This window comes from Dendrobates tinctorius, unplaced genomic scaffold (genome assembly GCF_039654945.1).
Source record: "Dendrobates tinctorius isolate UK_male_01 unplaced genomic scaffold, ASM3965494v1 ptg000120l, whole genome shotgun sequence".
Taxonomy (NCBI): Eukaryota; Metazoa; Chordata; class Amphibia; order Anura; family Dendrobatidae; genus Dendrobates; species Dendrobates tinctorius.
In genome coordinates this window covers 18,380,760-18,405,829 of record NW_027361788.1, presented here as the reverse complement: position 1 = coordinate 18,405,829, position 25,070 = coordinate 18,380,760, and the positions used below count along the sequence as shown (strand labels likewise).

General features: G+C 44.4%; 1 protein-coding gene across 4 annotated transcripts in view; it reads right to left on the bottom strand.

Annotated features, from left to right (window-relative positions):
• The window catches only part of LOC141101628 (uncharacterized), a 271,446-nt gene that overhangs the window by 197,361 nt on the left and 49,015 nt on the right, over positions 1-25,070 (bottom strand). For 2 of the 4 annotated variants that reach the window (XM_073590816.1, XM_073590815.1), the window contains exons 2-3: positions 17,595-17,635; positions 12,499-12,587 (exon numbers count right to left, since the gene is read on the bottom strand). The gene's annotated coding sequence lies outside the window, so the exon portion shown is untranslated. The remainder of the gene's footprint in view (positions 1-12,498; positions 12,588-17,594; positions 17,636-25,070) is intronic. The other 2 variants (XM_073590818.1, XM_073590817.1) reach the window with 1 other exon arrangement.

Here is a 25,070-nt window from a genome sequence, read left to right as displayed (position 1 = left end):
GTGCCCTAAAAATGCATTTGTTCAGACTGGCCTATCGCCTCAACGCAGCAACCTAAATATCCATGTGTGGCTCATTCAAAATTTTTTACCATAACCAGGTTCCTCACATCATGTTCTCACATGCTTTATGCATTTAATAGTCCTCTGTATCTGTACTGCTAACTGGTTCATGCAGCAACAGGAACACCCGTTCTTACACTATGGCTGGGCCAAACAATAAAAGCAATTGTTACCATCCACCTTTCGTGTCTCCCCTTTTTCCTTATAGATTGTGTAAGCTTGTGAGCAGGGCCCTCACTCCTCTTGGTATCTGTTTTGATCTATGTGTTTATTGGTATGCTGTAATGTCTATTGTCTGTAGAAGTCGCCTCTATACTGTAAAGTGCTGGGGAATATGTTGGCGCTATAGAAATAAAATAATTATTAATAATAATAACAACATCTTGGGTGCTCCTCGGACAGACCCACCCTTTAAACATCCCTATATGATTAGATGGGAATCTCTCCTGGGAAGGACGCTGTCTCCCCAATGCTGGCAGAATACATGAGAAAAGGCAGCCAAATCCTCTACCTGCACGCTTTATAAAGAAACCAATATAAAATTATGACGTTTTAGTATCACACCACAGAGCTCCTTCACAGACTGAACCACCAACTCCCAAATATTTGCTGACGTTGTTGCTCAGCATCGGGTTTGATTCAAAATTTTCTGGTCTTGCTCTGGGCTGGCTTGGTTTTGGGAAATGTTGAAAATCTTAATACAAAAGGTTCTTTATGTGGAGATTGAGCTGGATCCTGCTATATACCTACTAAATGTTTTCCCAAGAGAGATGGGGTGGAATTTGTCCAGAGTGCTGTTACATCTCTTGACAGCAGCTGGATGTTTGATTGCCCTTCAGTAGAGACAGACTACTCCCCCCTCTTATCAGAAAGTTTTGGATAGAATAGATGACATCCGCAGGATGGAGTACATGATACCCTTATTGAATGTGAGTTTCGACAGATTTGAGACAGTCTGGGCTCCCTGGGACTATTTTAGAGCCCAAAGCAACAGTTAGGTGCATACAGTGCCTTGAGAAAGTATTCTGCCCCCTGGAACTTTTCAACCTTTTCCCACATTTCATGCTTCAAACATAAAGATAGCAAATGTAAATTTTTGGTGAAGAATCCACAACAAGTGGGACACAATTGTGAAGTTGAACTAAATTTATTGGTTATTTTAAATTTTTGTGGAAATTCAAAATCTGAAAAGTGGGGCGTGCAATATTATTCGGCCCCTTTAACTTAATACTTTGTTGCGCCACCTTTTGCTGCGATTACAGCTGCAAGTCGCTTGGGATATGTCTCTATCAGTTTTGGTACATCGAGAGACTGAAATTCTTGCCCATTCTTCCTTGGCAAACTTTCAGTGAGGTTTGATGGAGATCGTTTGTGAACAGCAGTTTTCAGCTCTTTCCAGATTCTTGATTGGATTCAGGTCTGGATTTTGACTTGGCCATTCTAACACCTGGATACGTTTATTTGTGAACCATTCCATTGCAGATTTTGCTTTATGTTTGGGATCATTGTCTTGTTGGAAGACAAATCTCCGTCCCAGTCTCAGGTCTTTTGCAGACTCCAACAGGTTTTCTTCAAGAATGTATTTGGCTCCATCCAACTTCCCATCAATTTTAATCATCGTACCTGTCCCTGCTGAAGAAAAGCAGGCCCAAACCATGATGCTGCCACCACCATGATTGACAGTGGGGATGGTGTGTTCAGGGTGATGAGCTGTGTTGCCTTTACGCCAAACATATAGTTTGGAATTGTTGCCAAAAAGTTCGATTTTGGTTTCATCTGACCAGAGCACCTTCTTCCACATGTTTGGTGTGTCTCCTAGGTGGCTTGTTGCAAACTTTAAATGACACTTTTTATGGATATCTTTGAGAAATGTCTTTCTTCTTGCCACTCTTCCATAAAGGCCAGATTTGTGCAGTCTACGACTGATTGTTGTCCTATGGACAGACTGTCCCACCTCAGCGGTAGATCTCTGCAGTTCATCCACAGTGATCATGTGCCTCTTGGCTGCATTTCTGATCAGTCTTCTCCTTGTTTGAGATGAAAGTCTAGAGGGACGGCCAGGTCTTGGTAGATTTGCAGTGGTATGATACTCCTTCCATTTCAATATGATCACTTGCACAGTGCTCCTTTGGATGTTTAAAGTTTTGGAAATCATTTTTTATCCAAATCTGGCTTTAAACTTTTCCACAACAGTATCACGGACCTGCCTGTTGTGTTTCTTGGTCTTCATGATGCTCTCTGTGCTTCAACCAGAACCCTGAGACAAACACAGAGCAGGTGCATTTATAAGGAGACTTGATCACACACAGGTGGATTACATTTATTATCATTAGTCATTTAAGACAACATTTGATCATTCAGAGATCCACAATGAACTTCTGGAGTGAGTTTGCTGCACTGAAAGTAAAGGGGCCGAATAATATTGCACGCCCCACTTTTCAGTTTTTGAATTTCTAAAAAAAAATGTAAAATAACCAATAAATTTTCATTTAACTTCACAATTGTGTCCCACTTGTTGTTGATTCTTCACCAAAAATTTACATTTGGTATCTTTATGTTTTAAGCATGATATGTGGGAAAAGGTTGAAAAGTTCCAGGGGGCCGAATACTTTCGCAAGGCACTGTATTGGTTTTTGAACATGTTTCTTCTACCCTTCCCTATATGTATGTCTCATCTTATTTAGTATTGTGGTTTTATAAGAATTGTAATATGTGTATAGGGATGGAGTCATTTTAATGTGGCATCAGTTAGAAGTGCTGTTGGACTTTGTTTTTTTTCTGCTCTATTGCACAATATCTATTAATGCCACTACGGGAAAATGTCTTCCAAGTGTTCATTCTAATTGTACTCCATTCTTTCTGATCCTCTAATTTAAAAGCCAGATTGTGATTGTTTTGTCTTATTTCTGATTGTAGAATTGTATACAAATTACAGTTATTAAAAAAAGTGGGCCACCACAAACATGAAACTGTTGTTGGAAACAGTTTTGTCACACAAACGTAAATGAATATTCCTTCAGCCTCGTTTCATTCACGAAGTCCAGACTCTACACATGGACATCACCGAATGAGGTCTATAAGAATCAGATTAACTATATATGTGTTCCCCCAAGATGGAGGTTGTCGAGCATTACCGTGAAAACAAGGCTAGGAGCTGGCTGTGAAATTGATTATGAACTTCTGACAGCAAAAATTAGAGTCAAGCTGTGCAAACGGACCAGAAAACAAGCATTTTCCATCTTCAATTTGATAAACATAACTAGTGTTTATTGGAACGGTCTGCACAACCAATATACATCACTGGACTCAAATGAAATAAAGCCTGAGGAATTATGGACACTTATAATGACTATTTTTACTGAAGTAGCCAGTACAGCAAAAAACAAGTAGAAAAGACCTTAGATATCATAGAAGAAAGACAAATGGTAAAAGGTAACAAGCAGGACACAGACAACATCAGTAAAAGACTAAAGAGAGCCATTCAAGCACATAAAGAACTTTATTACAAAAAATATGTACAAAGATAGAAAGAGAACATCTGAGGGCAAGACCAGGAAGACCTACCTTAAAAACAAAGACTTTCAACCAATATTGGGCCATTTGAAAACACCAATGGTTACAAACTAACTGAGCCAAAACAGAATCAAGGAAAGATGAAAAGAATACATGGAGCTCCTCTACAAGAATTACTCAGTGATACGGGAAAAAGGAGGTTTTTGTGTACTCACCATAAAATCTCTTTCTCTTAGCCTCTAATTGGGGGACACAGAACCATGGGTGTTATGCTGCTGTCCACTAGGAGGTGACACTATGCATAATTTGAAAAAGATTAACTTTGGCTCCTCCTCTGCAGTATACACCCCTGGACGGCGTCAGCCTTCTCCAGTTTTGTGCAAAAGCACTAGGAGGAACGTAACAGAAATAACATAACCATGCCTGTAAGAAGGCTACTATGTACGAGCTCAAAGAACAATATGAGAACTCAATCGTAAACAACGGCCTGTAAGGGCAACAGGGTGGGAGCTGTGTCCCCCAAGAGATTTTACGGTGAGTACACAAAAATCTCCTTTACTCTGTCGCCTCATTGGGGGACACAGAACCATGGGACATCCCAAAGCAGTCCCTGGGTGGGAAGCAATGGATGAATATTGTGCTAGCAGGTCCCTAAACTTGGGGCACTGCCGCCTGCAGAACCAGTCTACCCAGGCTCGCATCCGCTGAGGACTGGGTATGAACACTGTAGTGTTTCGTAAACGTGTGTAGGCTAGTCCAAGTGGCCGCCTTACACACTTGTTGTGCCGAAGCCTGGTGCCGAATGGCCCATGATGCCCCTACTGCCCGCGTGGAGTGCGCCATGATACCGGCCGGAAGAGGGGAATTGTTAAGGCGGTAAGCCTCTTGTATGATGGACTTAATCCACCTGGCAAGGGTAGCTTTGGAAGCCGGCAGACCCTTGCGAACGCCCTCTGGAAGGAAAAGGGATTCAGACATCCGGAAGGGTGCAGTCCTAGACACGTATATACGCAATGCCCTGACGAGGTCAAGCTTATGCAGAGCCTTCTCCACTCTATGAACCGGAACCGGGCAAAGGGATGGCAGTGAGATTTCTTCATTGAGGTGGAAGGTGGACACAACCTTCGGAAGGAAGGATGATACTGTACGGAGAACCACCGTGTCCTGGTGAAAAGCTAGGAAAGGCAGTCTGCAGGAGAGTGCTGACAATTCAGACACCCTGCGCAGCGAGGTGATTGCCACCAGAAAAACCACCTTCTGTGATAGAATGTGGAGTGGGACTTCCTTAATGGGTTCAAAAGGTGGTGCCTGTAATGCTGTCAGGACCAGGTTGAGATCCCACGTTTCTAGTGGGCGGCTGTAGGGGGGAACCAATCGGGAAACTCCCTGGAGAAAAGTCCTTACTTGCGGCTTGTTAGCAATAAGCCTTTGGAAAAGCACTGAAAGCGCTGACACCTGGCTCTTAAGCGAGCCTAGGGATAGCCCGGCGTCCAGGCCCGATTGAAGAAAACCCAGCACTTTTGGGAGGGAATAAGGGAGTGGGACCTGTCCACGGGATTCGCACCAGGTAAAGAAAGCTCTCCAGGTACGATAATAAATCTTGGCGGAGGCTGGCTTTCTTGCTCTGATCATGGTTGTGATGACGTCTGGTGAGAGCCCTGCTTGGGTTAGAACCCAGGTTTCAAGGGCCACGCCGTCAAATTGAGAGCCCCTGAGTTCAGATGGTTGAACGGACCTTGTGACAGAAGGTCGTGACGGTTGGGGAGACGCCAGGGGGCGTCTGCTGTAAGTTGCACGACGTTGGCGTACCATGTAGGTCTGGGCCAGTCCGGCGCGATCAGGATGGTTGGAACTCCCTCTTGTTTGATCATCCTCACGACTTTGGAGATCAGGGGGATGGGTGGAAAAATGTACAGAAGCTGGAACTGGGTCCAGTCCTGCACCAGGGCATCCGCTCCGAGCGACCGCGGGTCGTGTGTCCTGGCCATGAAATTGGAGACCTTGGCATTGAAATGGGATGCCATTAGGTCCACGTCCGGGGATCCCCCAGCGATGGCAGACCTGGTGAAAAATTTCGAGATGGAGAGACCACTCCCCCGCGTCCATTCCTTGTCTGCTGAGGAAGTCGGCTTCCCAGTTGTCCACACCCGGAATGTGGACTGCTGAGAGTACCGACCTCGTCTCTTCCGCCCAGTGGAGGATATGTGCCACTTCTCTCATCGCCTGGGCACTGCGGGTCCCGCCTTGGTGATTCACATATGCCACCGCCGTGGCATTGTCTGACTGTATCCTTATGTGAGAGGCTGCCAGCAAGCGATGAAAGGCTCTCAGTGCCAGGAAGATGGCCCAAATTTCCATAATATTGATGGGCAAAGTCATTTCCGCTGGTGACCACTTGCCTTGTGCCCTGTGATGTAGGTGCACCGCACCCCAACCTGTCAGGCTTCCATCGGTGGTCAGGACCTTCCAGTGACCTGAGAGAAAAGATTTTCCTCTTGCAAGCGAAGTTGGCTTGAGCCACCAGTGTAGGGACCTCCTGGCTGACTATGTCAACCGGAATTCCCTGTCGAGGGAGAAGGGATTCCTGTCCCTAGACTTGAGGATGGCAAGTTGAAGAGGCCTGAGGTGAAACTGGGCAAATGGTACCGCCTCCATTGCTGCTGCCATCCTGCCGAGGACTCTCATGGCAAACCGGAGGGATCGAGGAGGATTGCGGAGGAGTATGCGAACTCCCAGACGGAGAGCCAGTGTCTTGTCCCTGGGTAGGAGCACCAGACCCCTGGAAGTGTTGAATAGCATCCCCAGGAAGGTCAGGGTCTGACTCGGGATAGTCGATGACTTTTGTAGGTTGACTAACCAGCCCAGGCGACTCAGTGTCGATTGTGATTGAGACACTGTCCTCGCAGTCCTTGAAGGTGGAAGCCTTGATGAGAAGGTCGTCCAGGTATGGAACGACTACGATGCCTCTGGAGTAAACCAAAAGCAAAACACAAAACAAATATTCCAGGATATTTGTTTTGTGTTTTGCTTTTGGTTTTCTCTGTGTAAAGGTCATGTGTTCATATGCAATTACATTTTGCATGCACATTAATTTACTTTTTCTGCTCAGACCCAGTTTCTCAGATGCCTCTGGAGTGTAGAACGTTCATGGTAGCTGCCATGACCTTGGTAAACGTTCTTGGAGCCGTGGCAAGCCAGAACGGGAGAGCCACGAACTGGTAGTGGTCCTGGTTGATCGCGAACCTGAGAAACCGTTGATGGGCGGAAACAATTGGTATGTGCAGGTATGCGTCTTGTATATCTATGGAGACGACATATTCTCCCTGCTCCATGGACGCAATGATGGACTGCATGCGAAAATGACGGACCCGTACATATTTGTTGAGCTGTTTCAGGTCTAGTATAGGCCGGACGCTGCCTCCTTTCTTGGGGACTACGAATAGATTGGAGTAGAACCCTCGGAAGCGTTCGTTCACGGGAATCGGTACTACGACTCCTGCTTGAAGGAGATAGGAGACCGCTTGGTGGAAGGCACAAGCCTTGTCTGGCGGTTTTGGTGGAACAGAGAGGAAGAACCAGTTTGGTGGACTGGAAGTGAACTCTATCTTGTATCCGGAAGACACTATTTCCCTGACCCACCTGTCTTCTGTAATAGGCAGCCAGACTTGCTGAAAAAGTAGAAGTCGCGCTCCTACTGGTGGTGTGTCTTCCGGAGTTCGTGAGTCATGATGAAGCGAAGTTCTGAGGTTTTCCTCCCTTGGGTTTCGCTTGGCCTGCTTTCGACTGCCTGGTCCTGTCCGGCCTCTGCACCGCCCGTGGGTTGTCCCTGCGTGGAGAGCGGTTATAATTTTGTGCTGGTCGCGAGACGGACCAGCCCCAAGAATTCCGAAAGGATCGGAATCGTGTTTGGTTACGCCGTTTGAACGTGCGTTTAGGTTTCAGCTGAGGGAGAGAGGTACTCTTACCCCCAGTGGCATTGGATATCATTGTGTCCAGCTTTTCACCAAAAAGCCGTCCACTAAGGTACGGGAGATGCGTGAGGGAATTCTTTGAGGCCGCATCCGCTTTTCATCCCGCAGCCAGAGGATATGCCGGATCGTGATGGCGTTTGCTGCTATCCCTGCTACACCTCTTGCAGAGTCCAGGGCTGCACGAAGCATGTAATCTGCTACAACTGCTATTTGAACCGCTTGGTCCGAAAGCCCGGGATTTGAAGCTTGAAGACCATCTTGCAATGCTTTGGCCCAAGCCAGAATGGCCTTGGCCGCCCAAACTGAAGCGAACACGGGGGCCAGGGAGGCCACTGTCGCTTCGAAAACTGAACGAGCCATGCGTTCTACCTGCCGGTCTGCTGCGTCCCTGAGGGTTGAGCTATCTAGCAGTGAGAGTAGGGTCTGTGCTGCTAACCTAGAGACTGGGGGGTCCACTTTGGGTGGGTCTGTCCACCCCTTGGTGTCCTTCTGTGGGAAGGGGTACCTTGCTTCCAAATATTTGCGATTGGCAAATTTCTTCTCAGGCTGCGAGAACTGCTTAGTAAGTATTGTCTGAAAGTCCGGGTGATTAGGGAAGACCTTAGGTGGTTTCTGGACACTTTCAAAGCAAATTTTGTGTTCTGGGGCTTCCGGGGTTGGATCAGAAATTTCCAGCACCCGATGGAAGAGACTATGTCCTCAACTAGCGCTGTAGTGCTAGGGGGACAAGGTACCGCAGACCTCTCGGTTTCGTTGTCTGAGTCGGAGTCACAGATGCCTTCCGTATCCTGCGTGTCACTAAGGCGATCCCTGATGGGCAAAGTGGAGTGGAGGTCTGCTGTGATCGGAGATCGCTGTGGGGATCTGCGTTGTCTGTCTCTGGTAGGGGACGGTCTAGGTGACCTGGAACTACGGTGTCTCTCCCTGGAGGGGGATGACCGTGTGCTATGGGATGACGCAGAGGAACGCGACATGTGGGTCCACTTACGTCTGGGAGAGCCAGAACCGGCCTGTCCCTGGGTGGAGCTGTCCCTTTGCTGGGTAACGCTCATAGCCGAGACATGACCCTGCAGAGCCTGGAGTAATGTGGACTGTGTCATAGACTGGGACATCTGGGTAGCCCATTCCGGCGTGGTAGCGGCCACTGAAGCAATGATAGGGGCTTCCTGGGGCTCTGACCCAGTATTTTGGATACAATACTTGCAGTGCGGGTACGTGCTGCCACTGGGGAGAGTGGCTTTGCAGGCTGTGCAGAAAGCATAAAAACAGTCCTGCCTGGTTCTTTTCCTTGAGCCCGGCATAGTGCACAGAGGCTGGCTAGCAGAGGACCGTACATGGGTGGCTAAACAGGGGAAACTATAGGAAAGCCATCTAGGTAATATGGATTCACAGCCGAGTAAAGAGAACCCGGCTGTGATCTTACTCCACCAGTGTGCCACTACGTCCAGCGCCGACAATTCACAGTCCTGTGCCCCCCGGAGACTGCTGGTGCTGCTGCTGCTGAATCAGACGGCGTCTGCTGCAGCGAAGATGGCCGCCGAGGAGATGAGGAGGAAGAAGAAGGGAGCGGAGAGCTGAAAAGAGCGCTTAGGGCTATGTAAAAGCGCGCCCTTTCTGCCTCGATCCGCCCCTTCTATGACACTGTGGAGTGTCATATTTGTCATCCGGGGGGCGGAGGAGGCGGCGACCTAAGCTAGGCCGAAGCCACGGCCTAAATTAGACCTCTATGCCCAGGAAGGGCTCCAGGCCGGCGCGGTAGTCCGGGGGGGGGGCCGGATTTTAACCGGACCCCCCTGGATCGAAAGGCAGGCTATAGCAGTGGGGCCACAACCTGAAGCGGGGCCCTGTGAGGGGTCCCCCTGCGGAACTGTAGACAGATGCTGCCGCAGATACAGGGGCGCAGAGAGCCCTGTGTCTGCATGTGCTATGCCTGCCCGCACTCCCCCCGGCCCCGACAGGAGCCCGCAGCTGGCTGGGGTCCCTGGATGCTGTGCAGGTTGCCATGGAACAGACCCTACCTGCGGCGTCTCAACCTAATACCCCCAGAGGGGGATTAGGGAGGGTGCTGCTGTCACCGTCAGGGGGCTTCTTCCTCGCCTCTACCTCAACCCAAGACCAAAAGGAATTGGGGAAGGAGAGGGGTCTCAACTTCGAACCAGCACCCACAGGACTGGGGAAGGAGCGACATGGGGAACCGCCATCTCAACTTCAACTGGGCACCCCATAATAGGGGGCCGAGGAAGGAGCCATGCCGGGAGTCTCACTTAGGAGACCCACTTTTCTTCATCTGTCATCCGGAAGAAAAAAAACGGAAACAAACGGAAAAAGGAAAAATTCTTTAGGTGTGCCTCCTTGCGACACTAAGCAAAAACTGGAGAATGCTGATGCCGTCCAGGGGTGTATACTGCAGAGGAGGAGCCAAAGTTAATCTTTTTCAGATTATGCATAGTGTCGCCTCCTAGTGGACAGCAGCATAACACCCATGGTTCTGTGTCCCCCAATGAGGCGACAGAGTAAATACAAGACTGGAGATGATAAAGAGCAGAACATCATGAAAGGTAAAGTTGCTGCTGTGATAAAGCTTCTGTCAAACAACAAAGCACCTTGATGTGACAATATTCCAATAGACCTAATAAAGTCTTCTGAAGCCGCAATTGATATCATCACATACCTGTGTCAACAGAGAAGGACAACTGGTCAATGGCCCAAGGAGTGGACAAGATTGGCTATTCCGAAGAAGGGAGATGCTAGATTCTGGAAACTTCTGGACTATTGCACTCATACCTCATGCCAGCAAAACACTACTGAAAATCCTAAAAGCAAACCCTTCGATTGTATTGATCATCAGAAACTTTGGAATAGCATGAAGGATATGGGTGTGCTGAACGATCTGATCAGCCTCATTAGGAATCTTTGCATGGACCAGTCCGAATGGGACACGGAGACTCGGCATGGTTCAAAGTAGAGCGAGGCGTCAGACAAGGCTGCATCCTGTCAATATGTCTCTTCAATATATATAGGCAGAAGCTATTTTCAGGAAGACTGGACTTGCCGAAGAGGAAAAAGAACGAATCAAAATTGCTGGACGAATAATCAACAATCTTAAATACGCAGACGATACAACATTGGTAGAAACAAGTGTAGATGGAATGAAGGACTTATTGTGGAGTGTCAAGATAGAAAGCTGGAACTTGGGACTGCTACTCAATACAAAAAAGACAAAGATATTAACTACTCCCAGGTAAGACCGGAACACATTTGAAATGGACGGCAAAATGGAAATTGTAAAGAACATCAACCTACTCAGATTGATGATAACTCAAGTTGCAGCAACGACACCAGAAGTCAATAGGAGAATAGGTGTGGACAAATCAACAATGAAGTCACTGGACAAGGCCTTCAAATCAAGGAACATTTCACTGGAGTCAAAGACATGGCTTGTACATAGTATGGTAGTTTCTGTGATAACATACAAATACAAACTATAAAGAAACAAAACATACAAAGAATCAAGGGCTTTGAAGTGTGGGGCTGGAGTAGGATGTTATGATTACCATGGATGGCAAGAACAACAAGCAAATCGATCTTGGAAGAAATTAAGCCAGACATGTCACTCTAAGCAAGGATCACAAAGCTATGACTTGCCTACTTTGGACATGGCATACGAAGGGAGCAATCATGGGAGAAGGACATCATGGTCGAAAGAATAGAAGGAACAACACAAAGAGGAAGACCAGCAACCCAATGGCTTGATGCTGTGAAGATAATGGTGGAGAAGAATATGGTGGACCTATTTAGGCTTGCACAAGATTGATCGTCCTACAGATCATTCATCCATCAAGTCGCTAGGGCTCAAGAGCAAGCTGAAGTACGTTAAATAATAATAGTCCTGGATAACCCCTTTAAAAAAAACGTAACTATTTAATGCTTCCTGTACCATAGGTCCTGTGAAATCTAAACAGGCTACCTTGTTACTTGATGAGAAATATCCGCTAAGCAGCTCACTTTGGCTTCTCACCTTCCAGCTCGGATTGATTTGCAATATGGGAGGCACCCGTCAATCAAGTCAAACCACACAGGGAGAAACCAGGAAAAGCTGGAAATCAAAATCCTCTCCCCATTCCAAACTCTTTTTTTTAATATTTTTTCTCTAAAACAGTGCAGCGTTTCAGGCTAAAATATAGTTTAGTGTAATAAGGAAATCTGCCAAGATTTCAAGCTGCTGGTGGATCAGGCAGTTTGGAAAAAGTCTTAAAAGTTCCCTTTTAAAGGATATGTACAGTTCTACAACCATTTTTCTTTTATTTACAACCGAATCCAATGCATCCAAAAATAGAAGTAGATAGATAAATGGTTAACAGAGTGTTAAACTAATGTTGTAACTCTCCTAATCAAAGACAATGAGGACAATCAACAAACCAATGAAAAGCAGCTCAGTCATCTAATGGAAATCATTTTTATAAGGCAGGCCTATGGAAAACACATCTATATTTTTCTTTTTTTAAACTTTTTTCCCTTTGGTCTCCTGCATTGAATTGATCATCTGTTATCCCAGTGGTTGCCATATGTGAAGTTTGATTTTCTTCCTGTCGAACAGAAGGACCCACAGTGAGGAGATACTATAACAAAAAAAATAAAAAATCCAGGAGGCAAAACATACTAATATAATAGGGTTGAAAAAACATGTTCATCCATGGGTGGGAAAACAGCATTTATGAAAAGGATGGGAAGCAAGTCTAAGAATTAGATTATCGAACCAGTGTATAAAGCACAACATCCATAGAGCATGAATGAATCTGCCCTAAAATCATGGCTAGTAACAAGTAGTACATGGCAGCAAGAAAACTGTAAAATATAATCATTAACAAGAGATCAATAAAAGAGAAACAATCCTCAAAGAACATGAGATTCTTCCTATCAGAATAAACATATTATACTCTAAATAGGTACTTACTGCATTTTCTTGTTCAGAGAGTCCAAGAAACTCTAGAAACTGGTAGCTGTTTCTTGACCATGTGTTTTACGGAGGAGGATACAAACCCTCTACAAAATGAAAATGGAAATCCACAGATGAATTAAAACAACCAAGTCGTACATTAGTATTAAATCTTTGTGTGACAACGTGAGGGCAAAATATCTGATGAAATATAATTTTTTGGGTAAGGTGGTTGGCACAAGAACCTGTACTACAATACAGTAGTTTTGGATCAAAACGGTCTCTGGCTTCATTTTCTTCATTTACAACAAATGGTACATTACAGTGCAAGTATACATCCTAAACCATGTAGTCACTAAACACTTCCAATGCCCCTCACCATGACACTCTGGGTCTAGAGGCCGGCACCTTATCCACAGTATCATAGTATAAAGTATCATAGTACAGTATATACCATTACTCAGGATGATGATGATGATTCCCAAAGACATTGGTGCAGCCCGCTACCTATGGGAGCCAAGGTGTTAGAAAAAAAAGGCCTTTTCCCCCCAAAAAAACCAAGCTCTGTTCCTAGTTTTTTACCAACCAATTGCAGGATAGCATTTTTTTTTTGGCTAAACACATGCATGGGTTGCTTAACCACAAACATGCCATATAGTAGATTAGACTTCTACATCCGATATAAAAAAATGTTTTGATACAAAGCTGTAGTGTTTTTGTTTTTTTTTACCTCTTTTAGACTCCAAAATCTAGAGTAAACATTGGTCTATCATAGAGGACCCTTTGCAAAACTATGTGCTGCTGTATATACTGCAATACAGCTTTGTACTGCACATTGAAAACAAACCAAAATACATATGGCTGTTCTAATAATTAATAAATACATTAATAGATGTACATAGAAAATAAAATGACGGCTACTCTTTAAAGGGAACCAGTCACGTCAAATAATGTTATTAATCTGCAGATATGGGGTTAACCTGCAGGGTCAGGGCTGAAACCAGGAATTTCTGGGCCCCCCTTGAGACTTTGTCCATGCTCCACCTCCACCCTGCAAACATTCCATAGTTAACCGCCTACTCTTGGAAAAACTCCACTTCTGCATACGTCCTCACCAATCACACATTAAGGCTATGTGTGCACTTTGAGTATTTGCTAGCGGTGATCTCCCTTGTGGCACCACTGTTGCGTGAGAAAGTTTTTACGCAGTTGTGCCATAAGTGAGAGCACCGGAACTGATCAGCTGATTAACTCTGGTGAACTCTCTTATGGCAGCTCAGTGATATACTGGGGAGTGATTACCTCCTGTCAGTGTATCTCTGGTGGCCGAGGACGCACGTTCAGTTACTGAGCGAACAGCCGAGTCTTGTCTCTGGGGCCCGGTGAGGCTCCTCAACAGGCCCCATACGCAAGTAAGGGCAGTAGTTCCCTTATGGCGGACCTGTGCAGGATACTTTTATTCTTAACATGACCACTGTCAACACTTAGAGCCCCTCTGCCAGGAGGAAATTAACTTTTCCTCCTCGCAGCAGTCGTCATTCAGTCACGGGGGCAGAGTCGGCGCAGTTTCAGTCACTACCGCCGTGTGTAGAAAACAGCGGCTGGAACCGTGCCCCCGGCACTTACTGACAGCAACTCAACTTTAGGGTCGACTGTCAGACAGTGTTGGGGGCACGGTTACAGCCGCTGCTTCTATAGACAAAGCAGTAACTTAACTTTATTCCTCCTTGCAGCATTCAGTCACGAGTCAAGTTAACTTCCTCCTGGCAGCAGGGCGCTGGACAGGTTCAGAATGCCATTACTCTGCAGATTAACCCCATATCTGCAGACTAATAGCATTTTTCAATTTGATAGACTTCCTTTGAATATCTGTCACCAGAGCCAGAATATCAAAATAAAAAGTATAAAGTTTAGGTTTAAGAGATCAATTGAGATATATTTAGATCTGTTAGACCTGATGAGGTTAGGGTACGTACTTTGTAAATCCAGGTCAGAATGGCGGTATAATCCTTTGTAAAAATGTTCCCATCTGCTATACTGTAAGATGAGCATTTTCCGGGTCTGGCTTTGGGACACTGGCTTTTGAAATGCAAATAAAGGACAGCTGGCCATAATTAGTGTGCTTTATTTTTTTAATTACTGATAAATGCTACAATTATTTATAATGACACCTGATACATAGGAATGATAGTATAGTTAGTGTTATACATGCAGAATGTGAATAACAATGCTCTAAAGGCCCTTTTACATTTAGCGATGCACCAGCGATCCCGACCACAATACGACCCGGTCAGGATCGCTGGTGCATCGCTAAATGATCGCTAGTGAGCTGCCACACAGGCAGATCTCACAGCGATGCAGCAGCGATACTTACCTTTCAGACGCGGCGATGAAGACGTTCTCCCGTCCACGCCCACACGTCGCTCGTCAGCGCCAGCAGGAAGCGCCCGACGAGAAAAGGAGCTGTGCGATCAGCGATTGACAGCGAGGGAGCCGGTCGGAGGCAAGTATCACACATAGCGATATCGCTATAACGTCACAAAATCTGTGACGCTATAGCGATATTGCTATGTGTAAAACCCCCTTAAATCTAACTTAAGTAAACAATTGGTAAAAACAGGTAAACTTCCCTTGTTATATTTTTTTTTTTTTAGTTTTTTTAATTCATGTGAGTTAATAAAGACCATCGAGCGTTTACGGTAATTGTATTTAAAAACTAAATAAAAGTAGAAGCACAAAACCAAACTCATGCCAGTAATATGTACTATGGTGACACTGTGTGTGCAGTGGGCATCCTGTTATAATACAAGCCATTTATTATTTGGTTAACCACAATGACCGATGCTAAATGTCACACTAGACTAGTGATGTAAAGCAACAGGGAGACAAGAGTTTTATGCTCTTCAGAAAAACACAATTATTAATTAACCTCATTACATTTATTCACAATAAAACAATTTTAACATGTTCATATTCCATAAGCCTACATACATATCAGAAACCACATGTCGACACAACTAGATCTCTCTTGAAGGCCCTATTCATGTTAGCTTTAAGGCTATGTTCACACGTAGCAGTTTTTTCGCGGCGGTTTTAAACGCGTGATTTTGCCGCGAAAACGCAAAAAATAAGCATCCCATGCATTCCTATGGGATTCCGCAATACTGTGCTAATGCGTTTTTTTCCGCGGCAAAATCGTTTCGCGGTAAAAAACGCAGTATGCTTATTAATTTAGCGGAATCGCGGCGATCCCGCACCCATAGGAATGCATTGTTCTGCTTACTTTCTGCATGTGGCTGTGCTCACCATGCGAAAAGTAAGCAGAACATTTGCGGATGGTACCCACGATCCGGAGGAGGGGAGACTCTCCTCGGGGCTGTAGGTACCATATCCCTGTAAAAAATAGAATTAAAATAAAAAAATATTGTTATTCTTACCTTCTGGCGTCCCGCGCAGCCTTCCCGCCTCTCTCCACGCTCCCGGTCCCAGTAATTCTTTGTGAGAATGACCGCCAGGACGTCGCGATCTTGCGGGAGCACGACGTCTCGCGGTCATTCGCGATGACGTCGCTGGAGCGCGAAGGATTACTGGGAGCGTGCATAGAGGCGGGAAGGCTGCGCGGGACGCCGGAAAGTAAGAATAACAATATTTTTTACATCCTATCTTTTACTACTGATGCTGCATAGGCAGCCTCAATAGTAAAAAGCTGGTCACACTCGTCAAACACTATGTTTGACGAGTGTGACCAATCTGTCAATCAGTTCTCCAAGTGATGCTACAGAACGCTTGGAAAACGCTAGCATTCTGCAAGCTAATTACGCTTGCAAAACGCTAGTTTTTCCGTGGGAAAATCGCGGGAATTTAAATGCGATTTTCCCGCGGAATGGAATCCGGAATTCTCGCGGTAATTTCCGCGAGAGTTCTGCTACGTGTGCAGATAGCCTAATGAGATCCCATCCTGGTTTGCTTCAGGCTTCCTGTCACTTTTCGACCACCAAAACAGTAGTGTGTCTCATCATTCTAGCTGTCAAAAATAAAATACTTAACCAATCTTTTGTGAGGCAGTAATGGGATCCATGACTTCCAGAAATGAAACAATATAAAGGGTTATCTCAGACTTTAAAATTGATGACCCATAGTTAGGAAAGGCGATCAATATTAGATTGGTGGGGGGCCTCATTCAGCACCACCGGCCAATAATCTGTGTAAAGGGGTTCTGCCTAGCATTTTAGCTCACTACAGCATCATCCCATCCTATACAAAGCTGTGCCTCATGAGATAGCTGATCATGGAGATGTCGAGAGTAAGACCCTCACTGCCTTTTCTTTGGATTGTCCAATCAAATAGAAAGGATGGGTGGCACTTACCAGTCTTAAAAAATCCAACGTTTATTTCACATCTAAAACATCTTCAGCAGGAGGGTGGAAAATGTAGCGTGCGGCGTTCTCACACTCCATTTTCCACCCTCCTGCTGAAGATGTTTTAGATGTGAAATAAACGTTGGATTTTTTTTTAAGACTGGTAAGTGTCACCCATCTTTTCTATTTGATTGAACTTACAGTGCTGTTGTTTTCTGGTTAAGCACCCAAGTACCGTTCATGTGCCGATAGCGTTCACGGTACAATTTCCTGAGTTGTACCGGTAGTGCGGATTACTTTGCTGCTTGTGTGGACTTTTCTTTTGATTGGCCATCAGTTTTAAAATCTCTTTCACAACAACTTTTACAGGCTTGCTTTTCTTTGTTTTTTTTCTTATACTCATATCGAGACTCTCATATCAAGGGGAAAAAAAGAAACAAGGGCCTTCCTTCGGGCAGAATTCAAACAGCATGGTCTGAGTACAGGCAGTGATTTCCAGACTGACCACAGATTTTTTTGACCCAAACCCATCAGCCTCATAGGGATATACAAGTCTGTCGAGTTGGGATCAGGAACCTGCGTTCACACCAGAAACCATGGTCCGTACTCGGCATCTGAATTATGCCTTATTTTTCCAGACAGACCTGCTGATTCCTATTTTTGTAAGTTACTAACGTATTTTACATTCCAGGTCATCCAAAGTGTTTATCACAACATACCTGCTTTATAATATGTTCAGTACTGCACATTACTTACCATATTTGGAATGGGAATTCAGGTTGGTTAGAACTTTGTGCCTATGAAAGTGATACATGTGTGTGATACATTGGTACAGAGATTTACATTAAAAATTACAACTCATTTCTTTTGGCTATGGCTTAGGAGAAAAAAAAAGAAAAACTAAAACAGATCATATGTAAATTCAGTAGTACAATATTATTCAACATTATTTAGACAAGAAGCCCTGAAATGTTTCCATTTTCCACCACTGATTATAGATGCAATAACAACGGGTTCAAGATAATATTGACTTGAAAAATGAAAGCTCATTTACAGGCAACAAGAAATGTACTTGTTCTTTACAAAATGATCTTCTGCAATTGTCATCCTCCTTAGAAATACAGAGATAATTTTGAAGGAAACAATAGTCCAAAGAAAACGAACTATGAACGTGTAGCATCGATAAACCTTAAAGATCTCCTGAACCCAGTCCAAAATCTATTATGGTCCACCTCCGAATCATAGGGCCACTATATGTATTGGCTTCACACAGTGTTGTATTTCTGTGCATTATAAAGTGGATTATTTGGATGTATAATAAAAATAATTTTGTCTACCTATAAAGCCAGGAACCCACAATCCAGAACTAGCAGTGCTTTGGACGCAGAGCATGTTCGCTGTGTCCAAAGTGCTGCTGTCTATTGAATGCAGGTAAATCTGCATGTGTTCAGTGAACCATGCGAATTTACCGCATTCAATACATTCTATTGATGCAATTTCTCTTGCGGAGACTAGCGGTCTGGAAAGACGCGCCGCATTTCCATCTCCGTGGGTGATACACGGGCGTTCTGTGAAGCATAGTGGACATGAGATTTCTTGAAATCCCATCCACTATGCTAAAACGGCTGCGGGTTAGACACTGCATAAGTACGCAGCATCAAACACGCAGCAACTCTGGATCGTGGACACATACTCTAACACTTAAAATGCAACTTGTCAAGTCCCCTTACTGTACCCATTCCCTACTATAGCAGCATGGGTTCACATTTCACTAGTGTAATAAGGTGTTTTATGTGCCATACTAACGCTGCAGTGTTTGAAGAATTAAGATCATATGCTAATGAGGCAGGACTAGTCCAGTGGTTCATCAATTTTCAAGAACTAGTCCTGCCTCTGATCTTTTCATCCTGCCTCCCTAAGTTTGTTTGACAGCCCGTATAATCGTCCTACCTTAACTGGGTTTGAATCAGGCTGTCAGTCCCCCCAAGGGAGGTGTGATTACAAGATCCATTGCATTGCTGAACTAGTCCATCCTCATTAGCATATGTCACATTTCAGAGTGTTTCTTCAAACAATGCAAATTAAGGAAAGAGAGCGCACATAGGGCGATAAAAGTGATATTTTGTATTTTGGGTGACAATACATGGTTAGTGCAATCACCTTTACAGGTTGTGAACAGTCACAACCCCTTGCAGAATGTAAAAGGAACCAGAGGTCACTGCAGACTCCCGTAGATACCAATGTCACAAAGGAGGAAGAAAAAGACCGAGTTTTTCAATGTATCCACGATGACCACACAAGGACAGAAATATTCTTGAAAGCTTTATTGTGCCGACACGTTTCGTGGCAAATCTGCCACTTCCTCAGGGCCAAAGAATTACAGTATCTGATTACAGCAGTGGTTTTATACAAAACCTTCATGACATCACAATTATATGCAAAAAGACATCACTTCCTGGGGAAACGCCCCTTCCAATGTCAAAATGTCATACACCAGCTTTCAAGAATATTTCTGTCCTTGTGTGGTCAGCGCGGATACATTGAAAAACCCATTTTTTTTTTCTTTCTCCTTTGTGAAATTCAAACAATGCACCGTTATAGGCACATAAAAACTTATTAGGATAAATAAATCTGCACTCATCCTGCTATGGTAGCAAATGGAGAATGTCATGGAACTCAATAGGTTTCCTTTAATGATTGGCAATCATCCCTGTTAGCCATGCTAAAATGGTGGCATAAAAGCAGATATCCATCTTTAAAAAGGGTTGTTTGCTTTCAAACTTCTTCCCTTCATTATTGCCCCTCCAACTTTGTATTACACTTACATTTGTATAATTATCTCCTTCTCAGTCTTCTACAATGCTGTCAAGTGACCTGAGCTCCACTAGTCCCATGGGTCTCTGAATTTTTCCAGCATATATTGCCGCCTTGTTGATAGGATATCATCAGTTGACGATGGGGAAGGCAGGAAGGAGGGGCTGTTTCTTTGTGCATGTAGTTTGATGGGCAACAAAGGAGATGGGATAATGTCTTTAAACCTCAATCAGTACGCCATCAGCTTCACCTTTTATCTAAAAGTGAATCCATTTGCAGCCAAAAGCATGTAGGGTGCAGCCAAGGTGAGCTGCGGGGCGTGGCAGAGCCGCCTGTGTAAGTAGACTTGGTACATCTCAGTAATTAAAGGCAAAGTGGACATTGACAGTGTGTCATGCCTAGTGTAGCAGAGCTAACTGTGCTGTGTCTGGTGTAGCAATGCTAACTGTGTGCTATGTCTGGAGTACTGTGATCGAACTGTGAGGAGGGATAACAAACACCTACAAGAAAGTAATAGGATAGTCAACTTGGATAAAAGGGTGGAATGGACTAAAGGTGTAGTGCACATTACTTTTACTATTTTCCAGATGTAGCAACACAGGGAATAAAAAGAAAAAGGAGATACCTGGAAGTAATGAGGGAAGAGGGGCAGGCTTAGTGCCCCTTGCTAAACTAGTGATAGGCTCCATCCTTCCAGCATTGGGATGGATGTAAACAAGCAGAACTGCCAGGTTGAAAGGGACTACATGGAAATGGCAAAAGTAAATCACTATTTATTTATGTTTTGTTGGAACTAAGCTACATGGGCAATCAAAAATACTTGTTTACAGATAATTTTACCAAAACAGATAACCTTTTTAAGGCCACGTTCAGTATTTTTCATCAGTATTTGTAAGCCAAAATCAGGAGTGAGACAATCAAAGTATATCAGAAATATGTACATCACTTCTGCATATTTCACCCACACCAGGCTTTGGCTTACATATATGGATGTAAAATACTGACCAAATACTGTACAAAACTTTTTCAGCATCCATTTATTATAAAACATGCTTTAGTTGATAGAGATGTTAATATTTCCAGGCCAAATGAAACAATGGTCATCTTGCATCTTATAAACTATGAGATACACACTTTGAGGAATCCCTGTACCAAAGTATTTTTCTCCCCTACACTGAAAAAGATAATACTGTACCATAGAAGGGAAAAAGGAAAAAAAACATTATAGATTGTGAGCCCTCGCGGGCAGGGTCCTCTCTCTTCCTGCCTGTACCAGTCATCATGACTTGTATCGTTGGATTACTGTACTTGTTTTTATTATGTTTACCCCTCCTCACATGTAAAGCACCATGGAATAAATGGCGCTATAATAATAATACTGTAAGTTATGCAGCCTTTGAAAATATAGATTTCTCATCATAGGACAGAAGAGTAATACATTATACACGTGCTTACAGTGACCTCTAGTGTTGCTACAATAGTCTAAACCTATTCTATAAACTACATTTTAAAGGGAACCTGTCACCTAATTTATGCAGCCTAAACCACGAGCAGCATGAATCAGAGACTGAGTGCAAGATTGTAGGGGAGAAGGGACGCAGGACTCTCTTGTGGATGCCATTCTAGATAAAAACTTTTTCAAACTTTTGTTTACATTTATAGACTATAATTGGTATCCATTTGAGAACTAATGATTAGGAACTGCACTTAATTACCTTAGTTTATATTTATACAGTACACTGGTATTATAACGGTTAAAATTGTACTTGTTTCATAACAATTGCCATCTATTTACGTACCAGAAAAATCAGTGACGTCTGAATGAGCCCTAAGACTATGGCTATGTGCACACGCTGCGGATTCCGCTGCGGTTTTTTCCGCGCGGAAACGCAGGTAAAACCGCAGGTAAAGTGACCTGCGGTTTTGCCCTGCGGTTTCACACCTCTACTATGTTAAAGGTGTGAAACCGCAGCAGAATCCACAGAAATAATTGACATGCTGCGGAAAAAAAAACACGCGGAAAAAACCGCAGCGTGAGCACTGCGGTTTTCTAAACCCATAGGCTAACATGGTAAAGTACCATGTCTGCAGAACTGCTGCGGTTCCGCAGGGCCAAAACCGCAGCGGAACCCAAGAAAAACCGCAGCGTGTGCACATAGCCTATGATGCAACTATCATTTAGGCTGTGTTCACACACAGCGTTTTATTAGCAGTTTTACCGCGGCTTTCACTATAAAACCGCTAAAAATAAGCCAGTCATTTCTATGCATTTTGCACTTTTTGTACACATTGATGCGCTTTTTACCGCGAAAAAAACGCATCGCGGTAAAAACCGCAGCATGCTAATTAATTTTGCAGATTTTTCGCGGTTTTGGCTTCTTCCATGCGGTTTGAAACCGCTGCGGAAAAAAACACATCAAAACCGTGCAAAAACCGCCTCGGAAAAATAGGAAGGGATTCAGGTTCCCTTTCTGGGAAGGGATTCAGGTTTTTGAGCAGAAATTTTCTGCAACGTGTGCACTTAGCCTTATTTTTAAAGGGTTAGTTCCATCAATAAGAGTTATATCGTCTATCAGGACTCCCACCAATCCAAGAAAGTGGGGTCTGAAAAGCATGCATGCCACAATCCATTTATTCATTATTGGTCATTTGAAGATAGCCAGAAATAGTGCTTGTTTTTCCCCCGGTCCATTATAGAGTATGAATGTATTGATCATTTTTTATTGTCGGAAATGACCATTTAAAGGGAACCCATCAGCAGGAGTGTGCACAATAATCTATACAGTGTCAGGTCATCGCCGTTATACTGATTACAATGATACCTTGGTTGATGGAATCCATCTTGTGGTTGTTGTTTAATCTTTGTTTTCAGTTTTCGGTTAATAATATACTCGTGTCCTAAGGCGGGGCTGTTGGGAAGCCTTCTTGTAGTGTTCTGTTTAGATATTCTTAATGCAGACTGCCGACAGGTTACTGATCCCCCCCCTCTCGGCTTATACTAGAGTCATATACCGGGGGTCGGCGGGGGAGGGGGAATGGGGGTGTCAGATCATACTCACCCCCTCCTGGCGCAGTCTCTGAAGCCCCCCTGCTTGTTCCATGGTCTCGGCGCCACTGCTCTTCCTGCGTTCAGCTGTCACGTGGTACCGCTCATTAAAGTCATGAATATGCACATATTCATTACTTTAATGAGGTACCACGTGACCACTGAAACCTGGAAGAGCAGTGGCGCCGAGACCATGGAACAAGCAGGGGGGCTGCAGAGACCGTGCGCCAGGAGGGGGTGAGTATGAAGGGAGGAGCCATATTCACCTGTCTCCGTTCCACCGCCGCGCGCCGCTCTGTCCTCTGCGTCCTCTGACTGTGACGTTCAGTTCAGAGGGCACGATGACGTAGTCAGTGCGCGCCCTCTGCTGAACATCACTGCAGAGGACCCGGGAGACAGAGCAGCGCCCTGCGATGGAAAGAGGACAGATGAATATCGCCAGTACCAGGGGCCTGAACCAGCGGCGACACCGGCACCTGGTCCACATAGCGCAGCGGTGTCCCCACCTGCTCAGGACACCGGCATCTGGCCCCCAGCAATGAGGTGAGTATGTAAATTTTATTTATTTTTTTTTAACTGCAGCAGCAATATATGAGGGGTATTTATCTATGGAGCATCTTCTTGGGCCACCATTAACCCTTGTGCAGCATTTTATGGGGGGTATTTATCTATGGAGCATCTTTTTGGACCACCAATAACCCTTGTGCAGCACCACCCTCGGCTTATACTCGAGTCAATAAGTTTTCCCAGTTTTTTGTGACAAAATTAGGGGGTCTTGGATTATACTCGGGTCGGCTTATACACTAGTATATACGGTACTTTTTTTTCCACTCAATTAAATTAGCAAAAGAGATTAAGTGCACAGTAACCATGCGATTAAGCTGCAGCGCAGGTGCCACGGCTGACACCTGCCCGCAGAAGCGTTTTTTTATTCAGTACATATAATCAGAATATATAATCTGACCACCACATACACCGATCCTGCCTTAGGCTAGGTTTACATTTGCGTATGGAGGAGCTGCGGCCGTCTGTGCACTTCCACCGTGAAGCTCCGCCCACAGACGCACCTCCTCCGGTCAGCTCCGCCTACGTCCACATACTTCTGCATGCGGCCAGCGTACCCCAGATTCAACATTGGGTACGCAGGTCGTGCGGATGTATGCAGATGCCTCTGCATGCGTCGTTTTGACGATGCGGCGCCCACATAAAATTCCAACATGCGTTTGACGCGGGTCGCCGTATCGTCAAAACGACGCATGCAGAGGCATCTGCATACATCCGCACGACCTGCGTACCCAATGTTAAAGATGGGGTACGCAGGCCGCATGCAGAAGTATGCGGACATAGGCGGAGCTGACTGGAGGAGGTGCGACCATGGGCGGAGCTTCACGGAGGAAGTCCGCAGCTCCTCCATATGCAAATGTGAAGCCAGCCTTAGGGCACGAGAATCTCATTAACACAAATCTGAAAATATTAAGAATCAGCCACAAGATGGAATTCACCAACCCAGGTATCATTTTATTCAGAGAACTCGCACGAGTCTCTCACATCAACACCCGACAATATTGCCAGTACGCAGGACCGGAGCTGCGGCTGCATAGAAATACATGCAGCCACAGCTTTGGTCCCGAGTGCCAGGTATTGATGCGAGAGACTCATGCGAGTTTCTCGTATCACACATGGTAGTGTGATCTTGGCCTAATGATAAACCTCAGAAATGACTCACTTCAAACCCACAGATGCATACAAGGACAAGGGGAGGATGTAATCGAACAACCTGTATAATAGAACCTGCCAATTATACAACAGAATCACGTCATATTAACCCCTTAATGACCGGGCCAAATATTTGAAATCTGACATTACTACATAAAGTGACACATAACACTGGAATGCTGCAACATATCCCATTGATTAATTTTTGTGACACATTATACTTTATGATAATGATAAATTTAGGTTGATATGGTCAGTGTTAATTTATAAAAATATCAGAAATTTGAAAAACATTTAAAAAAATTAGCAATTTTCAAACTTTTATTAATTAGCCCTTTAATCAAGATAGTCACACCACACAAAAACATAAATAAATAACATTTCCCTCATGTCTGCTTTACAGCAGCACAATTTGCAAAATGTTGTTTTTTTTGTTAACATTTTAGATTTAAAAATGCAGCGTTAATTTTTCTGTTTTCAAGGAAATTTACAAAACTTTTTTAGGGACCTATTCAGCTTTGAAATTACTTTTTTTGGGGGTCCTATATATTGGAAAGCCCCCAAAAGTGATAATATTTTAAAGACAGAATTCTTTAATGTGTTCAAAACTCCTTTCAGGTAGTTTATTAACCCTTCAGGTGCTTTTCAGGAATTAA